This window comes from Rhinopithecus roxellana, chromosome 1 (genome assembly GCF_007565055.1).
Source record: "Rhinopithecus roxellana isolate Shanxi Qingling chromosome 1, ASM756505v1, whole genome shotgun sequence".
NCBI lineage: Eukaryota > Metazoa > Chordata > Mammalia > Primates > Cercopithecidae > Rhinopithecus > Rhinopithecus roxellana.
In genome coordinates this window covers 67,100,286-67,126,788 of record NC_044549.1, presented here as the reverse complement: position 1 = coordinate 67,126,788, position 26,503 = coordinate 67,100,286, and the positions used below count along the sequence as shown (strand labels likewise).

The 26,503-nt window shown below is 34.1% G+C and overlaps 1 protein-coding gene across 11 annotated transcripts in view; it reads right to left on the bottom strand.

Annotated features, from left to right (window-relative positions):
* CNTN6 (contactin 6) overlaps positions 1-25,676 on the bottom strand; it is a 304,648-nt gene extending 278,972 nt beyond the window's left edge. For 6 of the 11 annotated variants that reach the window (XM_030938216.1, XM_030938192.1, XM_030938201.1 and 3 more), the window contains exon 1: positions 25,213-25,309. The gene's annotated coding sequence lies outside the window, so the exon portion shown is untranslated. Of the gene's footprint in view, positions 1-7,195; positions 7,303-25,203 lie in introns of all 11 variants that reach the window. The other 5 variants (XM_030938195.1, XM_010370744.2, XM_010370742.2 and 2 more) reach the window with 5 other exon arrangements.
* Positions 25,677-26,503: the final 827 nt, after the last annotated feature.

Sequence of the window (26,503 nt, the reverse complement as noted above, 5' to 3'; positions counted from 1 at the left end):
GCCTTCTAGGGGCGTCTGCACAGTAATTCACTTGCTTCTTGCAGTTATCTTCCTTTGAAAGCACTTTAGTGTGACTTTTTTCTTTTGTGTTTCATTAAAAATGAAATTTAGTTTTTTGTTTCTTGTTCTATTCATTATTGAGAGTCATTTTATGAGATGACCGTGGCAAAAAAATGTCTTTGCTCAATGTCTGGAGACTAAAAATACCACTTTTGTGAAGTATTGTTCCTTGACCATCATCAATAATTATCTTTTGCCTCTTCTGGTCTACCATTTTACTGTGTCCATATTTACGTTCTTTCATTTATTACATTTATCATGATCTGTGACAGATCCCTGTGTTCCTATTGACCTGTGATCCCCTTGAGAGAGAAAATGTGTCTTTTCTTAAATTTGTATCCGCATAGGACTTAACACAAAAAAGCTGCTAAATATCTGCTGGCAGGATAGAATTAATAGTGGAAGAAGCAAGAGGATGTTATTCTATGCCATTACTTCTATTCATCTCTTTACTTTTCTGCCACACACAGAATCTCAGTTCTCAACATCTCCAAGGCTTGATTCATAGGATGAATAAAGCAAGTTAATGACAACGTGCATTCAAGTTATGTGATGGCTAAATAGGAAAGAGGCCCACGCTGGTGAATACAAATATAGAATTCTTCAATTAATGTTACCAGTCATCCTGCCTTTACCACCACTCTTTTTCTTTCCTTTATCTTATTTCAACCCTCCCGTTTTCCCAAAGTCTGCAATTGTAATGGTGTATACTCATCAAGCCACACATAACTGAAGAGTGTATTCTTTAGTTGAATGCCACCTACTTCTTAAAGACTTCTCTGATTGCCCAGCTGGAAATCATCTCTTTCTCTTTTGAATTCTGTAATACTTCTGCTATCACAGTAGCTGCTTGTGTGCACGAAAATCTCTACTCAATGAATAAATAAATGAATGGTGACCAGGTGGGAGACAGGATTGTCCTTGCTCTGTGCCCATACTGTAGTCATGGAGAGATATCTTAGGAAGATGATTCTCCTATACCATTTGAGTGAGTGAGAGTATTTAACTAATGTGTTTTAGTAGCATACCATTATATATGACTATTCATGAATTGTGTTAGCAACTTGATACAGCCTATGATTAAATAGAGGTCTTCAGTTAAAACTAGAATTCTATCCAGATTTAACTGTAGGACCTAGGACAGTAATAATCACATCCTAACTACCTGAGTCCATCACCTTAAATATATATCGCAGTGTAGATTCAATAGTCTCATTGTGCCAGAATCATTCATTTTAAATACTACAGCAGTAAATGTTTGAAATTATCTTTTAATTTAGTCCTTAAGACTTTTGATGACTTCATCTTTCTTCAGAAATCAGGCCCTTTTCCTGGAATTTACAATGAAGTTGTTCGCATATTGAGCAACCTATTTTATTGCATTAATTACTCCCAGTCTCACATTTTTCGTATGATAATTTATTATTTACTTATCTTCTCAACCAATAATTAGACCATAAACTGAATAAGTCATGATTCTGGAAAAACATACATATGCCTCTCATTTATTTGGCAGAAGGATACACAAATACAGCATCTTTTTTAGTAATATTAAGCTAATTTGAATAATATCAATATTTGTGAATGCATTTGGCTACTAGTTAATCCAAAGTAATTAGACCTTGTGTTAATTATTCTAAAAGTTCCTGGCCTCTTTAGAAGTTACAGACAATATATTACTTCTAACCCAGCCATGCTTTCCAATCTCATCTCTTACCATTTGCCTGAATATACTTATTTCTTATCAGAACCCTCAAGAGACGTCAGAGCCTGAGGAAAGTCACTGTGACTTTCATCTTCACAACCCAGTGCCTAATGCATTGCCTGGAATCTAACAAGTATTTAATAAGTGCTGGTGTAATTAGTGGGTGCTCCATTATTACCATACTCATTATTCTATAAATATCATGCATTTTGATCTCTCTTATTCATCTCTTCTGGAAAATTTCTTATGTTTGCTTTTCTACCCAATACAACTTCCTCTCATTTCTTAATGCGATGGCCTTTTGAATATTTATGTGACCTGCCTGGGAGTCTGGCCCCTTGGAAATTTGGCTCACGCACTGTATTTTAGTATGGACTTTGTGTCTGTGATGGTTAATTTTAGAGATCCACCTGATTGGATTAGATGATACCTGGAGAACTAGTAAAGCATTATTTTTAGGCATGTCTGCAAGGATGTTTCCAGAAGAAATTAGCATGTGAGTCTGAGTGAACTAAGGGGAAGATCTGTCCTCAAAGTGGGTGGGCACAATCCTATTGGCTGGGGGCCTGGATGGAACAAAAACTGAAAATGTGAAACGGTCTCTGCTTCCAGAGCTGGGTAATCCTAGTCTCCTGCCTCTGACATTGAAACTCTAGCTTTTGGACTTACACCAGAGGCACTCCAGGTTCTCAGGTTTTTGGCTTGGGACTGAGAGTTGAACCATGGGCTTCCCTGGTTTTGGGACATTTGAGCTACCCAGTTCAAATACTACTGAGTCAGGCTGCCATCATCCCAAGGGCTCTGTCCTGGGACTTTTCAGTCTCCATAATCATAAACTTCTGTCGTAATATCAGTACACATACTTTACTGATTCTGTCTCTCTGGAGGACCCTGATTAATACAGTGGCTATCTTTCTGATTATACTGTGAGCTCTTTTAGAAAGGAATCTCTAAGTACTTGAGAAGTAACAGGTGGTTAATGAGGTTTGATGAACCGGTCCTTACATTCTACGTATTTCCCTGAGAAGCCGAATAATGTAGTTCAGAGGTTCCCCAGCTTATTCGTATCACGATCTCCTTAGTGGATCAATCATTTTTATGGCACCCCCCAGGGCAAAATAACTATAAATAGTTCCATTTTTAAGTATTTTAGTTCAAAGAAATTATATTCAAACAACTTACAGGATGCTTTAAAAATATAATATGTATATATTGGAGGAAAGATAGCATTCTTATTTTATTCTTAATTACCCACTTTTACTTTTAACAAGCATACTTCCGTTGGGCAGAGCACAACTTTTCAAAACTTAGAATAAGATTGCCCAGCCTCATTTCCTGTTCTACACCGATTTCACACAGTATTTGCTTTCTATCATGACATCCACTGGAAACCCAGCTTTAACAAATATATGATATTGAAAGAAATTTAATAAGATATGTGTTGAAATGAAACTACCTCACACTCCATAGTTGACAGATGTTGAGCATCACTGTTTCACCAGAATATTTAATTACATCCTATGATCCTTCTCTGAATTCACTGTTGCATCCTAGGGTGCTGGTGCTCTTTTTGGGAATTAAGAATGTGGTGATAAAAAGCATTAATTTTGGCAAAAGCCTGGCTGGTTTTGAATTCTGACTTTAAAATCTAACAGCTGTTTTTTCTACTTGAGCATTTTACTTTATATCTCTGAATCTCATTTTACTTTTCTGTAAAATGGGGAATAATACCACATATCCTTTGAGTTTTTATGAGAATTAAATACGTTAGCCTAAAGTACTAAGGAAAGTGCCTGAAACTATATCAAGTGGTGGTTGTTCTTGCTGTGATTGTTCCTAATTTGAACTGTATGTAATGCATATACAATAGAAACGAGCTAAATAGCATTGGGAGTCACTGTATGTCCCCAGGTGGTACCACTTTCCGTATGACATCTACAATAGTTCCTCATTCACGGTAATTTTAATAATGCTACACTAGCTGAAATTCACTACTAATTTCTGTATGTCAGACATTGTGCTAAGACTTTTAGATTCAATAATCTCACTTAATCCTCCATACAGTCATATGAGGTAGGACAACTATTATTTCTCAATTTTACACATAGGAAAAACGAGGCCCGTGAAATCCAAATGTATGTCTCTGGCCCATCATGTAGTAAGTGATTCATCTGGTCAGTATTCAAATCCAGGTGCGCCTGACTCCAAAATTCGAGTTCTTTACTACTGCCCCTTCTAATTAATTATAGGGTAAGGTTGATTCTACCATCGGACTGAGTCCCTGCTCTTCTCATGACAGAGGAATGCAGCAGAGGTCATGAAATCAGATGTAGATTTGAATCAGGGCCTGGGAAGACTTAAATTGCACATCGTTCTAGCTTCATCTCAATCACAATCCTGACAACATTGTCAAACCTGCTCCTCATATTTTTTTTTTTTTTAAAGTACTGACTTAGAGTAGAAGATAAGAAAACTTCTCAGGGCTGCTGAATATTAAGTGAAAATCTCAGCAAACCCATTACAACATACATCACCTTCCTTCAAGCTTCAACTATATAAGGAATTTCTTTTTCCCCGAATTTGCCAGATTTGAAAGATACTATTTTAGAAATATTCAAAGGTTAGAATATGTGCCTAGCCCACCGTCAAGGAACAATGCACGGTATTGATGTCTTCCAGCCACGCACACCTCCATAAAAGTTTATGGAATCCTAAATCAAGAGGCAAGTTTTGTCTTTTGACAATAATATAGAAAGTACCTACTTTCCCCATGATGGTATACCTGTTTTATGTGGTTTCTTCAATCAAAAAAAGAATAGATTCTTCCATTGTTTAGCAGAGTTGGATATGTTTTAAAGTCAATCTTTTAATACGATTGACTATTTACATATCCTAAATCAAAAAGCAATTCTCTTTTTCTGACATTAATACTTAATGTAATTCTTCTATCTGTTTTTATAGGACTTGGTTCACTGCCTTTCGAATGCACCTGATGTAAATATCTGATGTGAAAAACATAAAGCACTGTTCCTAAGGAAGGACATTGGTCAGATATATATTTGGCCATGTAGAATATTCAAGCATAATGGGAAAGCTGATAAATAAATGCTCCACTAACTGGACAACAATTTTAAGACAAGATCAATAGGTAATTCAAAACCGACTCAGCAGTGGGGACCCAGCTATAAAGACCTGTATATAGAAGAGATACGTAAAAATAATTAAAGACTTAAAAATTACAACAAAAGGATAGAGTATGGGGAGAAGCATTTAAAAATTAAATCTCTTTTTAGTTTCTTTGTCAAGAAGCTAATCAGGTTGTGTACACACACAAACTATGAGTGTGTATATAAATAAAAGTATGTGTCTCTTCCTTGTCTGTTCAGATGGATCTCAGAAGACCATCAACAATTTGGGTAAAAAATAGAAGAATAAAAAATATATCATTTTTGCAGATATAACTAAACCTTTGCAAATATGTTAAGAGGAAATAAATAATATAAAGTAAATTTTTATGTATTCTAAATTAGAATATGTGTGAATGCAAACTCAAAATAACTGTATCTTTTAAAAACTCCAAAGTAATAGAAGAGCTACTGGCTCTGTTTAAAGTTAAAAATTATTACCACACAGATAAACTTGTTTATTAAACTGGGAATAGAAAAACAATGGTAGATAACATCTTATTTATATTATTTTGACATTTTAAAAGTGTTTCTTTTTTGCCATGGTAAATTGTGAACAAGAAAATTAACAATAAAATATTAGAAACTATATTTCGAATATTACCTTATTTTCCTCTACAATTTTGCATGCATCTCCAAAAAGGTACCTTGATTTTTTGAGAATGAGGGTGGAAACCACAGCCACTGGATTCGTATATGAAAATCTGTATGTGAATTGCTTCTCTGTAGTCTCAGGCAAGTCACTTGAATCCCCTTAGAACCTCAACGCTCATTGGGGATCATAATATCAAATTTATTAAAATTTCAAATGCAAATGCTGTTTCCCCCTTAAAATTTCCAGCTTAATTTGTATGTCTGCTATTCTTTTTATACTCTTATTAAAACAAGAAAAACCTTCTTCTCTTTTGCCACAGTTAAAATTCAATTATTTCATGTTGAACAGAATAAACATACATAAACAATCAGGACTTTTGACTTACTTTATTACAATTTATTTAAATATTTTAAATGGCAATTCTAAAATTGAATTATTATGTTCTCTTAAAGTCTCTAAACAATCTGACAAATTAACAGTAGGTCCTTAACAAGAAAAACCTAAACATTTAATTCTTGTATTTAACCTTATAAAATAGTAAATCTTAACTTCTTTTAAATATTTCAAAACTTTTTCTAAAAAGTTAGTTAATTTTTATATACAGTACTTTTCAACTTAAACAGGTAAGTCCAAAATCAGCTATTTACTTACAAAATTAAAAGTGCAAACACAAATCAAATCTGGCAAAGACTCCTCAGAGTCTTAAATATAACAAGCACTTTTTACACCAAAGATGTAGAAATGATTCTAATGAATACAAACTTAATTCTAAATAGTTTAACGATATTATAGTTTGAACACTCACGAGCTCAATATCCAAAATCTGAAACACTTCAAGATCTACAATTTTTTGAGCACCAACAGGACTCCAAACTGAAAAATTCCACACCTGACCTCATGTGACATACCACAGTCAAAATGTAGTCAAAACTTTGTTTCCTGCCCAAAAATTACTAAAAATACTGTATAAAATTGCATTCAGGTTATATGTATAAGACTTACATAAAATACAAATGAATTTTGTTTTTAGACTTGGGTCCCATTCCCCAGGATATCTCATTATGTATATGCAAATATTCCAAAATCCAGAAAATTTCAAACTCTAAAACATTTTTGGTCTCAAGCATTTTGGATAAGGGATACACAACCTGTAATACCATGGGTTTGATATATGTCATTATCTCTATATTTTATTCTATTACTACCCAAGGTTAAAAATCATTTATTCTCTAAGGAATTTTTTCACCTCAAATGGGTTAAATTCTTTTTATTAGAAATAAATTTGACAACAGGATGTAGATGCTGGGAGCTATCTATATCTAGGGTAATTTTCTGCATAACACTAACATTAACACCCTGAGCCTTAATTATAATTGTATTTATCATAACAACTAGAGATTCCAAATCTAAACCTTTCAGATGGAGGTGACTTTTGGGGGGTCTGAGTTATACTCTTAAATAATTTCAGGTGATTTATTTTGAAACCCCAATCTAGACCTAACTTCTTTCAGTAACCTCTTCACCAGCTCAATTCATTGCATATAAATTTGGTATTATTCTAACTTGGTTGGACCACAGCCCTTGTAGATATTGGTCTGTCGTTCAGGTCACAACTCTGAAATCATGCTAATTACACACATTAGCACCTACCATGAGAGCTGAAAGGCAATCGAACAGAGAGGAACATCATCTTCAGAAATTAGCCACCACACCTGGAACGTGGTCAAACATTGATAAACTGTTCAGCTTTTGTCACCCTGGAAAATTTAAAACTCAGAGCCATTTTACTTTGCTCTTTTGGAGTTTAAAATATGATTAATGACACATTTAATGAGCAATCCAATTTTAAGGAGGAAAGGTTATTTGTTTTACCCTCTCACAATATGTGCAATAAAAAGTGGCATCTTTGACATCTACATGAATGGCAATTGCAAATGAATGTTCCTGGGTTTGCCATGAATAAATATTCAGTCATGTCATAATTATCTATAAAGTAGAACCAATTTAAAATTTAGTCTTCAAATGAACAATGACATTTTGAAATGGGTACTCAACAATTATAATTTAAACCATATGACATATTTTGTGACCATTTTCTGGCTTTTGTGTGAAAAATACCTATTTATCAGCAAGGTCAACTGAATTTCTCTTACTAGTATCATTATGATAATTACATTTATGTGTCAACTTCACCAATCTATGAGGTGCACACATTAAATATTATTTTGGACGTGTCTGTGAGGGTGTTTCCAGATAAAATTAGCATTTGAATCAGAGGACTCAGTAGAGTAGATTGCCATTTCCAATGTAGGTATCATGCAATCCATTGAGATCCTTAATAAAACAAAAAATGGAGAAAGGGAAAATTCATATCTATGTATGTATGTATGTACGTATGTATGTATGTATCTATCTATCTATCTATCTATCTATCTATCTATCTATCTATATAAAGAGACAGAGAGAGATAGATACATAGATAGATAGATAGATATGTGGCACTATTGGTTCTACTTCTCTGAAGAGCTCCAACTAATATTTGAGTAACTCAATGCTGTTTTATTGTTATTATTATTATTGACCAAAATGTTATATGTCAGCAAAACAAAATAATCCCACCATGCAATAAAAAGGTATGTGATAATTTTGATTACGTGTTTGGCCTCTAAATTGTTCTGGCTAACCATGAGCCCAGAGAATATGTGAAGTAAAAGGGAAAGTTCATTGGATAGACTTCTAGCCAACATTATTTATAACCTGATATAAAAGTAACACTCGAGTCCACAGTGTACCATAAATCACTTAAGAAGTTTATAAAGATTTTTAAGAATAAAAGGAAGTCAGCTACATTCTCGACTCTAAGCATATGGATATCTGTGAATCCGCCTTGCTCTTCATATTTTTATCCGTGAAGGCCAAAATCAGCACGTATTTCTTATGTATTGGTCTTTGTTCAAAATTCAAGTAATTCCAACTAATTCTGCACATATCATACACATCAAAGTGAAAACGAATTTAACAGGAATTTCCCATCTATATTTTCTTCATTTGCCTGGTCTGATTGCAGAGTTTATAATTTTAAAGACTTTTAAATTCAAAATCAACCAACACATAACTTTCAGAGACATGTCTGGATATATTTTTAATAGGATGAATAAATTAAGGGTCTGCAAGGAGCAAAGTAGAAAACTCAAAGACACTGCATAGCATTTTATTTTCCTTATAAAAACTGAAAAAATGGCTATTTTATTTATTGAAGACTACATAACAAACCACTTCACAACCTAGTGGTTAAAACAACAACGATTCATTATTTCTCAAAGTTCTGTGGGTTCACTGGACTATTCTTTGTATCCAGGTAGTGTCACCATTTCACAACTGGACCAAAGACTCCAAGGAAGCCTCTCTTGCATGCCTAGGTGAAGACTCTTGGCTGGAGAGTCCTTGTGGTCTCTCTCTTCATGTGGTGTTTCATCTTACGGGTATTCTATAAGCCTCTCTTTTCAGTACATACCCTGACTTCCTTCCTGCATAAGGTTTGGGCTCCAAGAACATGAAAGCAGAAGCTGCTTGGTCTTTGAAGGGCTAAGAATTGGCACAGCTTTACTTCCATCAATTCTATTGTTCAAAAAAAAATCATGAGGGCAGGTCTCAGTTAGAGAGAAGGAAATAGATACTACTTTTTAAAGGGAGGAATGGCCTGTATATACAAGGAGGGGAGGAATTGTTGGTGGCCATGTTTGGAGATTATCTACCACAGTGAGAATATTACATTATATTTTATAATATATTATTATATATTTATATATATACATTTTTATATTTTCATCTTATATTTTTATAAAGTCTTTCTCACAATGAAATATGCATACATTTTGTTCTGTATATTTATATATATTGTATATTTCATTCTGAGTATACAAGACTATATATTTTATAAACACTTCCTCAGAATAAAAACATTAGAACTTTTGTTTTCCTGAAAACATAAAATTCAGGAAAATACTCAGGAGTAATTTTTGGGAGCATGTATTATATATGATTTCATTTTTCTGTTATTATTTTATATATTTTCCAATCTTTTTACTTTGCATTTGTACTTTAAAAATTAACAAAACATTGTTTCACTTATTTCCAATTGTTTCAATTGAATATTATGAAAAACAGCTTATGTGAAAAAAAGCACAAAAATTTAGAGTTTGTGAAATTCGGAGCAAGTTTTGTCTTGTCATCAAAAGAGAAGATAGTCTAGATTGATGCGTATTTTCTCCTTGCCTGTTCATTTCCTTCCTGGGTTCCCTCTCTGCCCGATGCCACATACCTGAATAAGAAAAAATGATGTTCGCCACATACTAGACAGGATGATTATTTCAATGCCTAGGTCTGACTGTATTACTTCATTCTCAAAAATCACCAGTAGCTCCTCTATTTTGTTAAGAACAAAATTCAAAGGCTTAGCATGGGCTGCAGAAACCTCTTGGTCAGCTTCTTGTACTTCTTTAACCTCTTCTGTCACCTGGATCTCTGATCCCCCAGGACTTCAACCTTGGCTTTTTCAGTACCTCACTCCTGTCATATCCCCTCCCCTCATCCACTCTTCTTTCCATGAGAACACTTTCTCCTTACATGGAACTAGCCTGTGCCTACTCATCACTTCCCTATGGAAGCTTTCACTGACTTTCGTCACTTGGTCATTGCATGCTCTTAAGTACCTGTTCTTTGTGGGCACTTAGATGATATTCTACGTAGCAATTTAATTCAAGTACATTTCCTCAAAATGCCCTAAGATTTGTGAGGACAGTGTGTATCTCTACGCCATGATACTCCAGAGTTTTAAACGTGGTGGATAGATCCAGATAGTTACTGAATTCATCAATCATTCAGTGAGGAAAAATGTAATGGATGAGGTGGCCATTGAGTAACTTTTTAGCAGAAAAAAAGTTGATTTACTGCTCAATATGTACAAAGAGTTGAAAATATATCTCTCAATAAAACAGAACAAAACAAAACTAAACTAAAATGCTACCTGTGGTATTGAGTGAGATTGCTTCACACAACTGAAATTGATTTGTTAGTGAGGATAAGGGCCAGGTAAACAACTTCTTGTTAGCAAACTCAGTCATAGATGCTGTTGTTATTCACCAGTATGTCTCATTTCCCTCTTTCTAGGCACATAAGGAATTTCACTTTTTTTTTTTTTTTTTTTTTTTTTTTTTTTTTTTTTTTTTTTTTTTTTTTGAGACGGAGTTTCGCTCTGTCGCCCAGGCTGGAGTGCAGTGGCCAGATCTCTGCTCACTGCAAGCTCCGCCTCCCGGGTTTACGCCATTCTCCTGCCTCAGCCTTCCTGCCTCAGCCTCCCGAGTAGCTGGGACTACAGGCGCCCACCACCTCGCCCGGCTAGTTTTTTGTATTTTTTAGTAGAGACGGGGTTTCACCGTGTTAGCCAGGATGGTCTCGATCTCCTGACCTCATGATCCGCCCGTCTCGGCCTCCCAAAGTGCTGGGATTACAGGCTTGAGCCACCGCGCCCGGCCTGGAATTTCACTTCTTCACTCACTCTCTTGAGTGTTTTGCTTCAACCAATGAAATGTGAATTCAAGTGAGACGTATCACTTCTGGGTGAAAGTGTTTAGTTGCCACTGAAAGTCTCTAGGACTACTTCTTTACTGAAACTGTGGAAACATGTATTCATATGGTATTATAACACCGCCGTTCTCATAAAGGACAGTTGCCTCACAGTTGTACACAAAGAAATCTTTGTTTCAGACTCCTAAGATTTGGGGTGTGGTTTGTTATTGCAGCATAATGTGTATTAACTTTTTTAATAAGTGTGATCATTCTAAGCTATAAGTAAAACATGTTTGTTTCACAGCTTTAATATTTATTACCAAAATGCCAAAGTTTGAGAGAGAGAGATAGTGTGTGTGTGTGTGTGTGTGTTTTACAGGTGTGGGTTTCACTTTGTTGCCCAGACTGGTCTTGAACACCTGGCCTCAGATCTAAATCAAACACAAATTTGTTTCTAAAACTCTCTTTGGCAAAGTCAAACACCTTATTTAATTATGTTCTGCCAAAGTCAAATAACATCAAATACTAAAATCATGTGTTATGGTAACTTAAATGCAAGCTAAAACAAAAGGAAATTCTTTCTTGTTCTGAGCATCTGGAAAAGCAAGTTATATATCTCACATTTTGGGAGGGTTTTTGAAGAAGAAAATAACTTTACCTCTCTGTAATGTATAAATTATTTCTTAATTCAGGGATGATTACAATTTCTTTTTATCCTAAAACCCATTCCTTGTTCCCCATATGCAGTCCTGAATTTCCCTAACATACCAAATTCCTGAAAAGCCCACAATATAGATTACCTCCAAAACACAGGTTTCAAATACAATTTGTAGTGATGAAATAAATAACTACTTAAATTTCCTGACTGCTTCATCATGGAGTGGATTACCATGGTTGCCAAGTGCAGAGACATAAATTGAAGTTTAACATTAATTATCATTTTAATATGTGCTATTTTGTTCACCATTAGATTTAGATGACACTGTAATAGCATACTTGGAATGAGCACAGATGTATTTGAATTTATGTTTCTCTAGTATACTTAGAGTCTACATTCATTAAGCAGGCACTTAATGAGCACACACCACAGGCCAGACGCTGTTGGTGCCGGAGCTAAAAAGTTGATAACATTGGACCTATATTTAGAAAACTTTAAGTTGTAGACTTTCTCACGACTGGACTTGCAATTTAGGACAAACACTGATTTATCTTTAATAAGACTAGAACAATAACTGTATACTACTTATAACTATAAAAATGCATTTAGAAACATTAACTATTTCAGTTTTCATCTGACCCTTCTGAGTTTGTGAAAGCCAGGTCAGGTGTTACCAGCTGCACTGTGTACATTTGAAAACCGAGGTTCAGATAATTTATAAAACATTTTCCAAGGTTTCACACTTAAAATATAAGTTAAATGTCTTATAAACTTGAAAAAAAGTGAAAATTACAAGTTATCTCATCGATATATGATGAACTTCCTGAGCATAAAAAAAAATGTAAAATATCAAAGAATAAACAAAAGACAGGGGCTGACTTCAGCAAAATGAGCAGATACAAATGGTTCAAACACTCATGGAATATTTATTCAGGCATGTATTTTCAAAAATGTACTAGAGAGCAATACTGAAATACTGTTATCTGCATATTTGCTTTGTAATCCAATCGGAAAGTATTCACAATTAATAATATTTAGTATTTACTGGGATGATCACAAAGAGTATTCACCTGTCTGAAAGTACAGAGGGAGTTGTCTTCCTAAAGGACAATTTAGTAATATACACACTCACATTTTTAAAATCTCACAATTTGACATGGAAATTGTACTACTAGGAATTTGTTTTTAAGAAATAATCAGACACATATTAAAAGATTCAGGTACAAGGATATGTATCATAGCATTGTTCAATAAATTGTGTAAAAGATAAATATCCAATGATAGGTTATTGGTTTGAGTAAACAGGGAACACCCATTTGGTGAAAAATCCTTCAGCATTAGGAGAATATTTAATGATACTTGAGAATGTTTATAAGATGTTAATTAATAAAAACAAGCTATAAAGCAGAATGTATACATTCATCTCAATTTTGTATTTTAAATGCACACATACACACGATTACTGAAATGATGCCGTATACAGAGTAATAGAATAACAACCTATGCATATTTTGTCTTCTCCAAATTTTGTGTAATAAACATATATGATTTCATAATTGGAAACATGTATTAAACAATATTATGTTGGTTATTCATTTCCTTCACTTGTTATATACATAGTAATTTACCATGGTTATTAAATAATTTAGTGTAGTTTGCAAATTTTGAACAAATTTTACCATCTTAGTAAATTCACAAGTACTATTCACTTGTTGAAAATGAATAACTTTCAGGTAAAGAGTTGAGTATATGATTAGGAAATTCCATAAACATGTATATTATATGAAATCCTATTTTTGTTAATCCTCTGAAAAACCCAGAATATATTACTATCTATAAAAATAGAGGAATAATTATTATTCTTAGTAAATATATGTTTCTTTTTATTTAGTCTTTTTGGTGCATCTCATTATGCAAGTTTACTAAAATAATCATCTTGGAATGAAATAATTTAAAGGCTTCTCATGCTCATTTCTCAGGGAAGACCTGAAATTGACAATGTTAGCTCCCCCTTCCACTTGGTAGACATGTATATTTAATTGAATTCGAGAATATATATCAGAATGTGAATTTTACAGGAACAGAACTCTTCTCTGTCTTGCTCATAGTTGCATCACCAGTGCCTGAAATAGCATCTATTATATAGTAAGTATTCAGCCAATACTTGTGGAATTTTTACTAGTATATACTGTTGAATAAAATATTATTAATATTGATAATTTAGTGTGTTAAATTATTGATCAGAATTAACTAGAATTTTTGTATGAATTGAAGACAGTTTCATGTAGAAAAAAATCATAAAAGAAAATAATATCCAGGGGTTAATACTCAAAGAATAACATTATTTTTGGATTTCTAAAGATATATGTGAATCTTAAAACTTCAAGATTTTGTTCCATGTTTCTTTGGAAAAATGACTTTTCCTCATAAGTAAAAGGAGCCCCTAATGGTGAAAGCAGTTGGCTCAGGCATTGCGTCTTGTGTATGTAATTTCTTAAAAACTGCTATTTGGCTTCCTGTGTTGAACTACACATAATGAATAGGTTATTTTTCTTTAAACTCCAGTCTCTCCTTTTCTATGAGAAAGTTGTTGCTGTTTATTGCATAATCACTCTGTACATCTGCATGACAAAAGACAGAATAAGAGTGACATCAGTAAAAATAATGCTTTTGCCACCTAAGTGCCCTAAAGAAAGCAGATAGAAAGCTTCCTTCTCTTGTCTACAAACCGCATAGGCACAGTCTGCACAAAGTAACAACAAAAAAGTAAAATCGGCACCTCTGAAAAAAATATGTTTTATAACCACCAGCTAATTCTGATAGAACTATTTTCAACATATACTTTTGTGGTAAATTTATATATAGGACTGTCAAAATTCTACCTGTCAGCAACACAGATTCACAACTGACCATGTTTAGGAATTGACTAACAACGTTAAATGCCTTGAAAACACCTTCATGTTCCACTTTAAGAAAGCGCGTTCTATCAAGTCTAGAATAACAGAAACTTATTCATGTCAACACAACTTAACGGACATTTGTTTTGTTTTGTTTTGTTTTGTTTTGTTTTGTTTTGTAATCTCGCTCTGTCACCCAAGCTGGAGTGCAGTGGCGCGATCTCGGTTCACTGCAAGCTCCGCCTCCTGGGTTCACGCCATTCTCCTGCCTCAGTCTCCCGAGTAGCTGGGACTACAGGCGCCAGCCACCACGCCAGGCTAATATTTTGGTATTTTTTAGTAGAGACGGTGTTTCACCGTGTTAGCCAGGATGGTCTCGGTCTCCTGACCTCGTGATCCGCCCGCCTCAGCCTCCCAAAGTGCTGGGATTACAGGCGTGAGCCACCACACCCGGCAGGACTATTCTTTAATTTATTCTTTTTTTTTTTTTTTTTTTTTTTTTTTTTTTATACTTTAAGTTCTAGGGTACATGTGCATAACGTGCAGGTTTGTTACATATGTATACTTATGCCATGTTGGTGTGCTGCACCCATCAACTCGTCAGCACCCATCAATTCATCATTTATATCATGTATAACTCCCCAGTGCAATCCCTCCCTCCTCCCCCCTCCCCATGATAGGCCCCAGTGTGTGATGTTCCCCTTCCCGAGTCCATGTGATCTCATTGTTCAGTTCCCACCTATGAGTGAGAACATGCGGTGTTTGGTTTTCTGTTCTTGTGATAGTTTGCTAAGAATGATGGTTTCCAGCTGCATCCATGTCCCTACAAAGGACGCAAACTCATCCTTTTTTATGGCTGCATAGTATTCCATGGTGTATATGTGCCACATTTTCTTAATCCAGTCTGTCACAGATGGACATTTGGGTTGATTCCAAGTCTTTGCTATTGTGAATAGTGCCGCAATAAACATACATGTGCATGTGTCTTTGTAGTAGACTAATTTATAATCCTTTGGGTATATAAGATCAGAGCAGAACTGAAGGAGATAGAGACACAAAAAACCCTCCAAAAAATCAATGAATCCAGGAGTTGGTTTTTTGAAAAGATCAACAAAATTGACAGACCGCTAGCAAGACTAATAAAGAAGAAAAGAGAGAGGAATCAAATAGACGCAATAAAAAATGATAAAGGGTATATCACCACCGACCCCACAGAAATACAAACAACCATCAGAGAATACTATAAATGCCTTTACGCAAATCAACTAGAAAATCTAGAAGAAATGGATAATTTCCTGGACACTTACACTCTCCCAGGACTAAACCAGGAAGAAGTGGAATCCCTGAATAGACCAATAGCAGGCTATGAAATTGAGGCAACAATTAATAGCCTACCCACCAAAAAAAGTCCAGGACCAGATGGATTCACAGCTGAATTCTACCAGAGGTACAAGGAGGAGCTGGTACCATTCCTTCTGAAACTATTCCAATCAATAGAAAAAGAGGGAATCCTCCCTAACTCATTTTATGAGGCCAACATCATCCTGATACCAAAGCCTGTCAGAGACACAACAAAAAAAGAGAATTTTAGACCAATATCCCTGATGAACATCAATGCAAAAATTCTCAATAAAATACTGGCAAACCGGATTCAGCAGCACATCAAAAAGCTTATCCACCATGATCAAGTGGGCTTCATCCCTGGGATGCAAGGCTGGTTCAACATTCGCAAATCAATAAACGTAATTCTTTAATTTATTCTTAACTCTGCTGATAGAAAATTAGCAGCACACCTGATTTCCGACCTTCTCTTTCATTTATTGTGCTTTAGTGATTGGGAGACCCTGTTAGATGCCAGAAAGGAAAATCATGTTCTTTCACTAAAAGCTCTATTCCAGCAAGTATATCGCACTCCTGCTGTTTAGAAAGGTAGCTCAGCAGTCTCCATACAGAGTTCCTTACACAACCACATTAGACATACAAATGTGGGAAACCAAATAAATTAAACTTTGAAACAATATACAAGCAAGTCATTGAAAATAAAATGTCTACATTCTTTTGAGAGCTCATTCATGTTGGCCTCTTACACACATGAGTGATAAATTACTAGAAACTTCACCAAATATCTTATTTGAGTCTCTCCTTCCTGCCTTAAAAGAAGACTTTTAAAAAGGATTTTTAAAAGGATCCATCTAATATTCTCACTTTTATTCAGCAGAAATCATCTTAAAAAATGGTCCGTTTAACATTCAGCTTGTACTGTGTCACTAGGAGTTGCTGTGCTAACAAAGTTTTTGAATAATTGCTTCTACAGTTTAAGAATTTGCACACCATTAAACTTAAGGAATTAATAGAGCTGCCACTCCCAAAGAATATATAAACTAATAACATCCACTGGCTTGCTTTTCTAACTAAATTCTGGAACTCCTTAACATATTCTCTCACTGGACTAAACCAAGCACTTTAATTTGTTGCAGTAACCTTTGTGGAGCCAATGGAAAGACATATACAATTGGCATTAACCATTTCTTATTAGATTATATACCTGAGACTTGACAATGTTTCCAGAGAAAAAATTAGCAAATGTTCCATTGCCTATAACAAAATAACTCCATGAAACCATGAGAGTACCAGATAAAAATAAAATACCAGCAAGTAAGAAAGTTTGATGACTTTCTAAATGATGGAAAGCAGATGGGAACAAGTCCAGTCAACATGGAAGTATAGGGAAGTACATGGCACCATGCAACGTGATGCAGAAGGATTTCTTTTCCACTATAGACACATACAAATGCTATATAAGTATAAAAACCCTTTAAGAAGTACACATAACCGAGGTTAAATGTTAAAGAGGTAAGCCCTCAGAGGCACCAAATGGAGAGAAACTCAGATTGGCAAGCAGATTATAAAGTTGGAATAACCTTCCAAAACGGGGGCCTTTGCATGACATAGCTGACCTTATAGAAACCTGGTGATCGGGTAGAAAAAAGAATTCCTAAAAGACAGTCAGAACCCAGAACGTGTACTAAGCTTGGTTGTAGGGCCCAAATTCATTCTGTCTGTTTGGTAAGATAATTTGAAGCCAAAAAATTCACATATAAAATAGTCCAGAACCAGAGATACTTGTAGAGCCACTGTAGAAGCAATAGCAATGCAATGCTAGGCAAAAGCATACACAACTCAAATAATGTTGGTCTCCCATAGAAAACAACATCTGTTGAAAGTAAATTTGTCATAAAAATGTTATGAGCACTAGGAAGAATGAACCACCATGAGGGAAATCCAGCAGACATAAGTAATAAAGAAATTTGTCTCTAAAAATTAAAATAGTAAAACAATCACAATCTAACTTTAAAATAAACTTACTGAAATTTTTTCAACAGCTTAAGAATGGGAGAGAAACTATTAAGAATAAGCAGAATAGCAGGATAATTTTTAAAAGAACAATATAAATTATAGAAATTAAAACTATTTTTTTTCAAATAAAAGTATAAAATACAGATCGGTAGAAATTACACTGACTGCAACACCAGAAAACGAACGAAATGAAAAGAAATCAAAGACAGAAGCCTAGAAATAATGAATTGGCATTCCTGAAGGAGAAAATAAAGGGATTTAAAAGATGCAAGACTGAAATATATAATAGCTGAGAATTTTTCAGAATCAAAGAAAGATTTAGGAGCTTGCAGAGGCCTCACTGAGATACATTTGAAACAACTCCGCCACTACTCATATTGTAGTGAACTTGAAGAAATCAATGACAAAGAGAAATTCTTAAAATCTGTCTGAGTGAAAAGAGGAATATATCTTCAGAAGTGTGATAATTAGATCATAAACAGTCCCCTCATGAGCACAATTATATTCCAGAAGATGATGGAACAGAATATGCAAACATTGTTGAGAGAAAAGTATCATCCACATAGAGTGCTCTGACAAACTACAGTATTATTTTAGAATGTGACTAATGTAAGCTATTTTCAACAAATAATTTTTAAGGGAGTTTAAAACAATTTTTGAATGACCTTAAAATGGTCTTCAGAGTACAAGAAAAGAATCTAGGAGATGCACATAAATAGCAAGAATATGGTAAATAAAGAACTCAGGAAATCACGTCATAAGTCTAAAAAAACCTTGACAAAAATATTGGGGGCAGTTTAAAAATAAATAGTGCAAATATGAGCACTGGGAGAAATATCTTGGAGTAAATTTCAACAAGTCATTGTCCTGTTTGTGAAGATATACTCTCTTTAGTCTTTATTTGAAAATATAAAAGTATATTTTATGCTAAAATAGTTATTTACTAAAATATGATAATGGGAGTATACCATTTTTAACTAGTAAAAGATGAAAAATGAATAAAGAATATTTGCTCAAACCAATGAAACATTGATTATTGAAAAACACTTTTCTTGAATATAAAATAAGAAATAAGTAAGTCTAACTTGATCAACGTCATAATAGGTGCAGATGAATTAAGTACATTTATTGAAAGAGAGGAATTCTGAGATCAGAAATAGCAAACATGAAATTGTTGACAGGGAGCACAGACTTGATATTCTTAATGAAAATCTCACTTAATGTGTGTAAGTTTTCTATGCATGTGATAATAGAACACTGCGATAGTGAATATTTTCAATAAATTAAATATCCCTCAATAAGAGAATGAATAATAAGAGTACAAAATACATAAGGTGAAATATATCCTAGAACTGTATTTATTTATAAGAATGAGTCTAAATAGTCTAATATGGAATGAGTTACACTAGTTAAATAAGTTTGTTTTCAGTATGATACCATTTCCATAATGTTTTAAAACAATATTTTATATGTGCTTACATATATAAAAATTATATATAAATATACAATTCATAGTAATGTAGAGTGAGGAATGGAGTAGGTAGAGTTACAATGTAGGCCCTTATTATATATTACATTAATATTTTCGTTTTGTGAATACTGAAAATGTTCAATCTCCAATAAAATTTAGCATTTGGTAATTCTGAGGGATGGGAATTGGTAATTATTAAATTTAATCCTTCCTTCAATACTTAAAATTTCCCACTTTACCAAAAAATATACATATATATGTGCATTACTGCCAAAAGAATTCAAAGACTTATGTAACACCTAAAATTGTCTTGTGAAAGTGTGAAAATAGGAAAAACTGCCCATCTTTTAAAAAATGGAGTCAGCAGACAAGATGTTGAGTTTATAGATTCTGCAATAGAAGTCAAATATATTATTCAAATGTATAATGATGGCCAGAAGGAAAAAATTACAATAAAATCAACTATAGAAAACATTTCTGTGAAATGAGACAGGAAATGGTGGAAAGGTCTTTTATTTTTTATTTTACTGTCTTCTCTGTAATTTCAAATTTTATTGTTGTTGTTTCCAGGTGCATACATTACTTTATTAGGGCATTATCATAAAAAAGAAGAAGAACAACAACAACATAAAACAACAGGAAAGAAATGTACAAGTATTTGTGATGTTTTTCTTTGAAGAAAGAAATTCTGGCTTATTTGTTCTCATGCTTTTCTGTTCATTGCTTTTATAATCAGAAAATTAAATATACCCTTTTTCTTGATTAGGTCCAATTGCTCAGTGTATACAGAAATACCGTTTCTATTTTTAATCTAGTTGGATCCAGGGACCAGCATCTCTAGATCTTCTCACCATTTTCCCTGAGCTCTGTTTTAATATCCACTTATGATTTACACTTCAAATTTAATTCTCTACTAAATACCCAATACAATTGATTAGATGACAATTGTAATTTTATTCTTTTCATTGTTTTATATTATTTTTACCCAATTGATCCCAAGGCTCATATATAAATGTTATAATAGTAATAACACTATAACAATAACTAAACAACTAACACATAGAGTGCTTATTAATTGTCAGGCTTTCTTCGAAGGTTGTTTACATATTTACCTGCTGAATTATCTTGATAATACTGCAAAGTCAATATTAATATTATCTCCACTATGAATGGGGAAACTGAGGTATAAAGAGGCTAAGAAACTTGCCTGAGACCACAGAGCTATTCTGTGGTAGATATAGGGAAGGAAAGCTACAATTGGTGGTGCTTCAGCTCAAGAGCTTGCCTCCTGAATCTTGCTCTCACTATCATTTTATTGACATTGAGAAAATGCGATTTTTTTTTTAGTAAGATCATTAGTTTTTTAGAACACTTCATAGGACACATCATGTTCTTCTATTGCCTCTTTTAAGGATTTGAGATCTAAGGAAAATCATTTATTTATTCATTCATTTATTCATTTAATTATAAATCTAATACATGTAAGTTTTATACTCAGTGTACTTTCAAAAAGAATTTGAGTGTACAGATTTTGATTCATGTTACTATGATGTAAAGTTTCTGTAAATTACCTTAGGACTCATTGCAATAAGTTAAGTAGGCCACAGACTTCATCAATATAGACTAATAGGAGACATTTACAGAAGGCATGCCCAATGACTCTGTTTTTTCCTCTACTATGTCCTGTGTTATGTCTTTACCATAATAAATGTTTAATACTACAACACACCATGCAGATTAACTCAGTTTTAACTAGAATAGCTCCTTTCAATATGAATACTGACAATAACAACATTCTAATAAAATTTTCATTCAAAGAATTCTTCCAAACTGAAAGACTGCTACTTAAAACTCCTTAAATAAAGAGATGTTTTAATTTCCTCTATTGTCCCAGAGAAAAAATAAGGAGAAACACAAAAGGTAGCAGTGATAGTGGTGGGGATAAAAAACAAAGCAAAAAACCCTCTGTCTTCAATGAAAATGTTAGTGGACACAACCCCAAAACACAACTTGAAGCCCATTTCCATTGCTGCCAAATGCTAAAAATCATGGACTTTTGGGGGACATCAGAGAAAACTGGTAAGTACTTTCTTTTTCTCTTACTTTCAGAGGATACAGATTGCCCAAAAACCTGCCAGCTGAGGAAATTGCTAGAGTGTTGAGAGAAGGAAACATGTATTTACAAGATCACAATACAGAAGGTTGTGCCTTAATAGGTTTACTATAAGCTATACTATTCATTCAAGTGGCAAACAAGAGAATAAGTGGTTCTCAAGTAAAGAAGATAACCAATCTCTCAATTAAAATTGAAAAGAAATAGGGATATGAAAGATGTGGAAAGCAGACAAATGAGATACAACATGTACACAATTGGTGATCCTGAAGAAAAGAAAGAAGCAATTTGGCCACGCTCAGTTAAGGGACAAAAAAGAAATAGTACAACAACAAATTCTGAAATAAAAGAATCTTAAATCAATGGGGCAAACCTCAAAAAAATGTTAATGAAAATGGAACAAATCCAGGAATATTCTGTACACACACACACACACACACACACACAACAAAAGAATCACGTAGGCATTTATCAGAAAAAGAGCAAGTCACGTACAATGACGGAAATTGCAGACATACCTAAAAATGTTGCAAAACAACTTTCAATATGGAAAGGGTCTCCAAAAATGCTTAAACATTTACACATTTCCAAAATAAAAAATTAAGCTTAGTCCAAGAAAGATAATGTATCTTGCATGTCTAAGGCAAAAGAAATACATGTTCAAGTATGCAAACTCACAGAAAATATAGCACCTGTGACTATTTATTTGGTGGACAGGTACTATTTAGTGAAATCTAACAACCCAAAAAATAATTAAAAGTAAAGAACGCAGGAATGGTGAATTGGGTAGTAAAAGCCTGTTGGTAAAGAATAATTCCTTTTAATTTTGAAATAAGTTTAGTCTAAGATCATGGGAATTCAGCCAGAATGTACATACTCTGTAATGCAAAACTGATGTAGTTTAAATTCAGGTAGTATGGGTAGAGTTGATGACAACAAAGCACTTTTCAAATGCATGTAACTATCATAACAAGGGTTATAAAAGTTTGTTTACTACATAAACGTGCATCCAAAAAAAACCTTCAAACTATCTCTATGTTCAAAATTTTTGGCTATATGGTTATTATTCTGGACATAATATCTCCCTTGGAAAGAAATCTATACCTGAAATTCAACAATTTCTTCAAAGTTGTTTCAACTTCTTTTTCAGTTTAATTAAAATCTAAAATCAAACTCAATATTTCTGGTTTTTTTTTTTTTTTTTTTTTTTTTTTTTTTTTGAGACGGAGTTTCACTCTGTCACCCAGTTTGGAGTGCAGTGGCGCCATCTCTGCTCACTGCAAGCTCTGCCTCCCAGGTTTAAGCGATTCTCATGCCTCAGCCTCCTGAGTAGCTGTGACGGCAGGCACGTGCCACAACGCCTAGCTAATTTTTGTATTTTTAGTAGAAATGGGGTTTCACCATTTTGGCCAGGATGGTCTCAGTCTCTTGACCTCGTGATCCACCTGCCTCGGCCTCCCAAAGTGCTGGGATTACAGGTGTGAGTCACAGAGCCTGGACAATATTTCTGTTTTTTTTTAAGCATAGGATAACCTCTCATTTTTATAGAAGACTATCTATTATTGACTATATTATCTAAATATTTGTTACTTATTTTTAAAAAGGTGTATAGTAAGAAACCGTTCTTACAAAAGTATTTATCTCTTATTCTATCTGAATTTAGTTAGGCATCAGGATGTCTCCAATGATAGTTGCCAAATTTTGTGATTGTTATTTACAGGTGATGGGGTTTCTTTTTTGAACTTTTATGTATAGTTTGAGTCACTTTTAATGGGTAGAACTTATACTTCTGCATTCCAATTAATATGCTATTAAAATAAACAGGTAAATGAATAAATAAGCAAATATTTTGTATTCCTTCTCCTCACATAAAAGAATTTAAAAGGTACAAATTTAATATACTACTGAGCATTTTTACTTACTAAAAAAAAAAACAAACTCAGAAGTATGCAATCAATTTAATATACCACACAATCTTTTCACAACATAATTGATTTTTCGGGGGGGTCTAAACTCAGAGAAAATATGTAATCCTTTTCTAAATAAACAAGTGAATTTGTTTTCATTAAGGAAAGTTACATAAAAATTCTAAAAAAGTATTCTGGTCCTTCACTACAAATATTCAAAGGAAGTAATACAATGAAGTCGTTTATAAATGAATGACTTTTTTCTAAGATGTGATAAGTTATGCATTTGTGTAACCTCATATAAACCTTTATATAAAAGTTTCCACATTTATATGTTTGAAATATTTGGACTGCACAGCCATGATTATTGCTACAAAAAAAAAAAAAAGAAAGAAAAAGAAAAAAAGAAACTCCACTGAAACATCAAAGATGAAATGCTTCTGTATTTCTGTTTTTTTACACAAATTGTGTTAGTATTTTTGTATGTTTATGTTTGTTTTGTGGACACGCGTATGTTTACACGTGTGTGAAGGAGGAGGGAAAGGAGTCTGCTTAAACATCTTCTTTCCTTATAAAATACAATGCACATAAATTGGTGAAACCTTCAACAACAGAAATAAAAAGACGATAAACCCATCTGATAAATGAAAATTGCTCAAAACAAGCAATTCAATATTCAGCATGTGCTCCTTCTTTTATAGACATCTTCAGAAAACATTACCACTGTAGATAAAATTATGAATATCTCATTTTCCAAATTGATTCTGTGTGATTCTACTGTTTTGTCTGTTTTTTCTCAGTATAACTTCTATTTAGTCATTCTGTGAATGTTTCTCAGAGGACATAGTCAGGATGCTGATTATTTAAACATAAGTAGTTTTCATTTGGAGAAGCAAAAACTATGAATTCCAATTTTCCCCCCAAACCCCAATGTTATAGTATTGCATTAACATAATGGGTTATACGTGTCTAATCTCAGAACTCTTAAAAGTTTTGTTCCCAAGTCATCAACTTCTGAAAGTTTTCATAAAGTATTATAAGAATCTTAATACTGACAAGCTTAACTGGTGTAAATGGCAGAGGAAACTCCAGAGGCTATTAATTATCTCGAAGCTGGGTATAAAGCAAAATGCCAGACAAAATTTGGTGAGCTCGTATGACCTCCAGTCTTGCTTTGCTCCCTTTACCAAATCCTCCCCTAGGAAACTTTAGAACCATTATTTTAAATCATCCGGTGAAAACTGCAAACCCCACCCCACATCCCTTTGATTAAAAAAAAAAAAAAAAAAGGACAAAAAACGTTTAGCGATCACATTTTCCCATCTGCCGTTACAGAAAGGGCGTGTAGCCATCTGAAAGTCCCAGAATTAGCACTGTCATCCCATCTTGCCCATTAGTTTTACTGCAGCAAAGACTAGTGAAACACTGAAAAATATACCTGTAGTCTTTCTTTCCCTGGTTTGATCCTAACCTCCCGGAATACAGATTCAATACATTTTTTCCCACACAAGGAATAAATGCATTTTAAACATCAGCATCATAGAAACACAGCATCAATAAAGCAGTGACTTCTCCCCCAACCCCAGCTTTTACCTGTTATGCTAATACAAAGACACTGAAAGGAAGAAAAGCTGCAGCTTGCCCAGCAATATTCTCATTGCAGCAGACAGTACAATTTTGTACTTACAGATCTTACCAGGGAAATGTCTCGGGATCTTTACAATTTTTCTGCAGAACTCTGTTTCAAGCTCTCAGCCAGGCATGCTGTGCATCCAGGCAGAACCAAGCCGTATGGAATGTCTATGCAGCTGGGAGATAATGGGACTCTTTTTCCCAGCTGGGACTGCAAGCCTTTTATCCACTGAGTACTGCGTGGCTCTTCTCTGGTCTTAAGCATGAAATACGCTCCTCTCCTGCTGCATTCCTGTCGGAGCCTAGACAATCAGTTCTTGAGGCACATGTGCAAAGCTCTCGTTTGGAATATTCAAAAGGAAAATTCTTTCTACATTGAAAGCCAGCTCTATCTTCATCAACCTTCACAGAATCAGACAGAGCTGAGAGCAGCTGCCATTCCAGTGGCATGAAAGATTAAATTCACCCTCCTCTTTCTTTGACTGGAGATAGTCACTCCTGCCGGGTCATCAGAAAATCTCTCTTATTGAAAACTGGGTCAGACTAACTACTTATTAGGTTTCCAACAGGAAAGGAAGTAATTTTTTTCTTCCTCTGGTTTCACTGCATTGTCATTTGCAAGCAAAGATTAAGCTGGTCAAGGGTCTGCACTGATTTAGACAGTATTCAAATGTAAGCTTTTTGAAGCATGCCAGTAACTCCTTCTATTAGTGAAGGTGAAGAGAAAAGGGAAATAAAATCAAATGATTGTATGCACTATCACTAAAACCTTTCTAAGTTGTATTTTTTAAATGTGTGTATGAGGCTTCTCAAAGACAGGTAAAGAAAGTGAAGTTAAACAAGTCCAAAAGAGTATTGCTGCTTTCCAAGTAACATATTCGTAATTCCAGAGGCAGAGAACAAGTGTCTGTGTGTTTGCATAGAAACTCTGTAACAAGAAAATAGGTTTTGTGTCTCACCCTGGGCTCTCCAACTAAACTTTTTAATATGTTTTGGTCTTGTCATTGGGTTTTGAAGGGATGAACTGCTTGAAGGATGAAAACTAAGGAATAAGAATTATACATGCACGCACACAGAGACTGTAATTCATACAAACACAGCTATAGCATGAGAAAAGAATGATAGTTTGGACTTATTTTCATGTTGGCATACAAAGAAATTATAATCTTAGCATCTTAAAGTAAGTGGATACTGAGAAAATGAAATCCCCAAATCAAATGGAAATAAGTCAGAAGATATTTCGTGGTCTCCGTTTGCTTTCACCTGACAAACAAGAAGGTTTCAACGACTATATTTTATGACTATGTCCTATGGATTTCTTCACAGGGTCTAACCAACATTATAAGAGGTTTTAG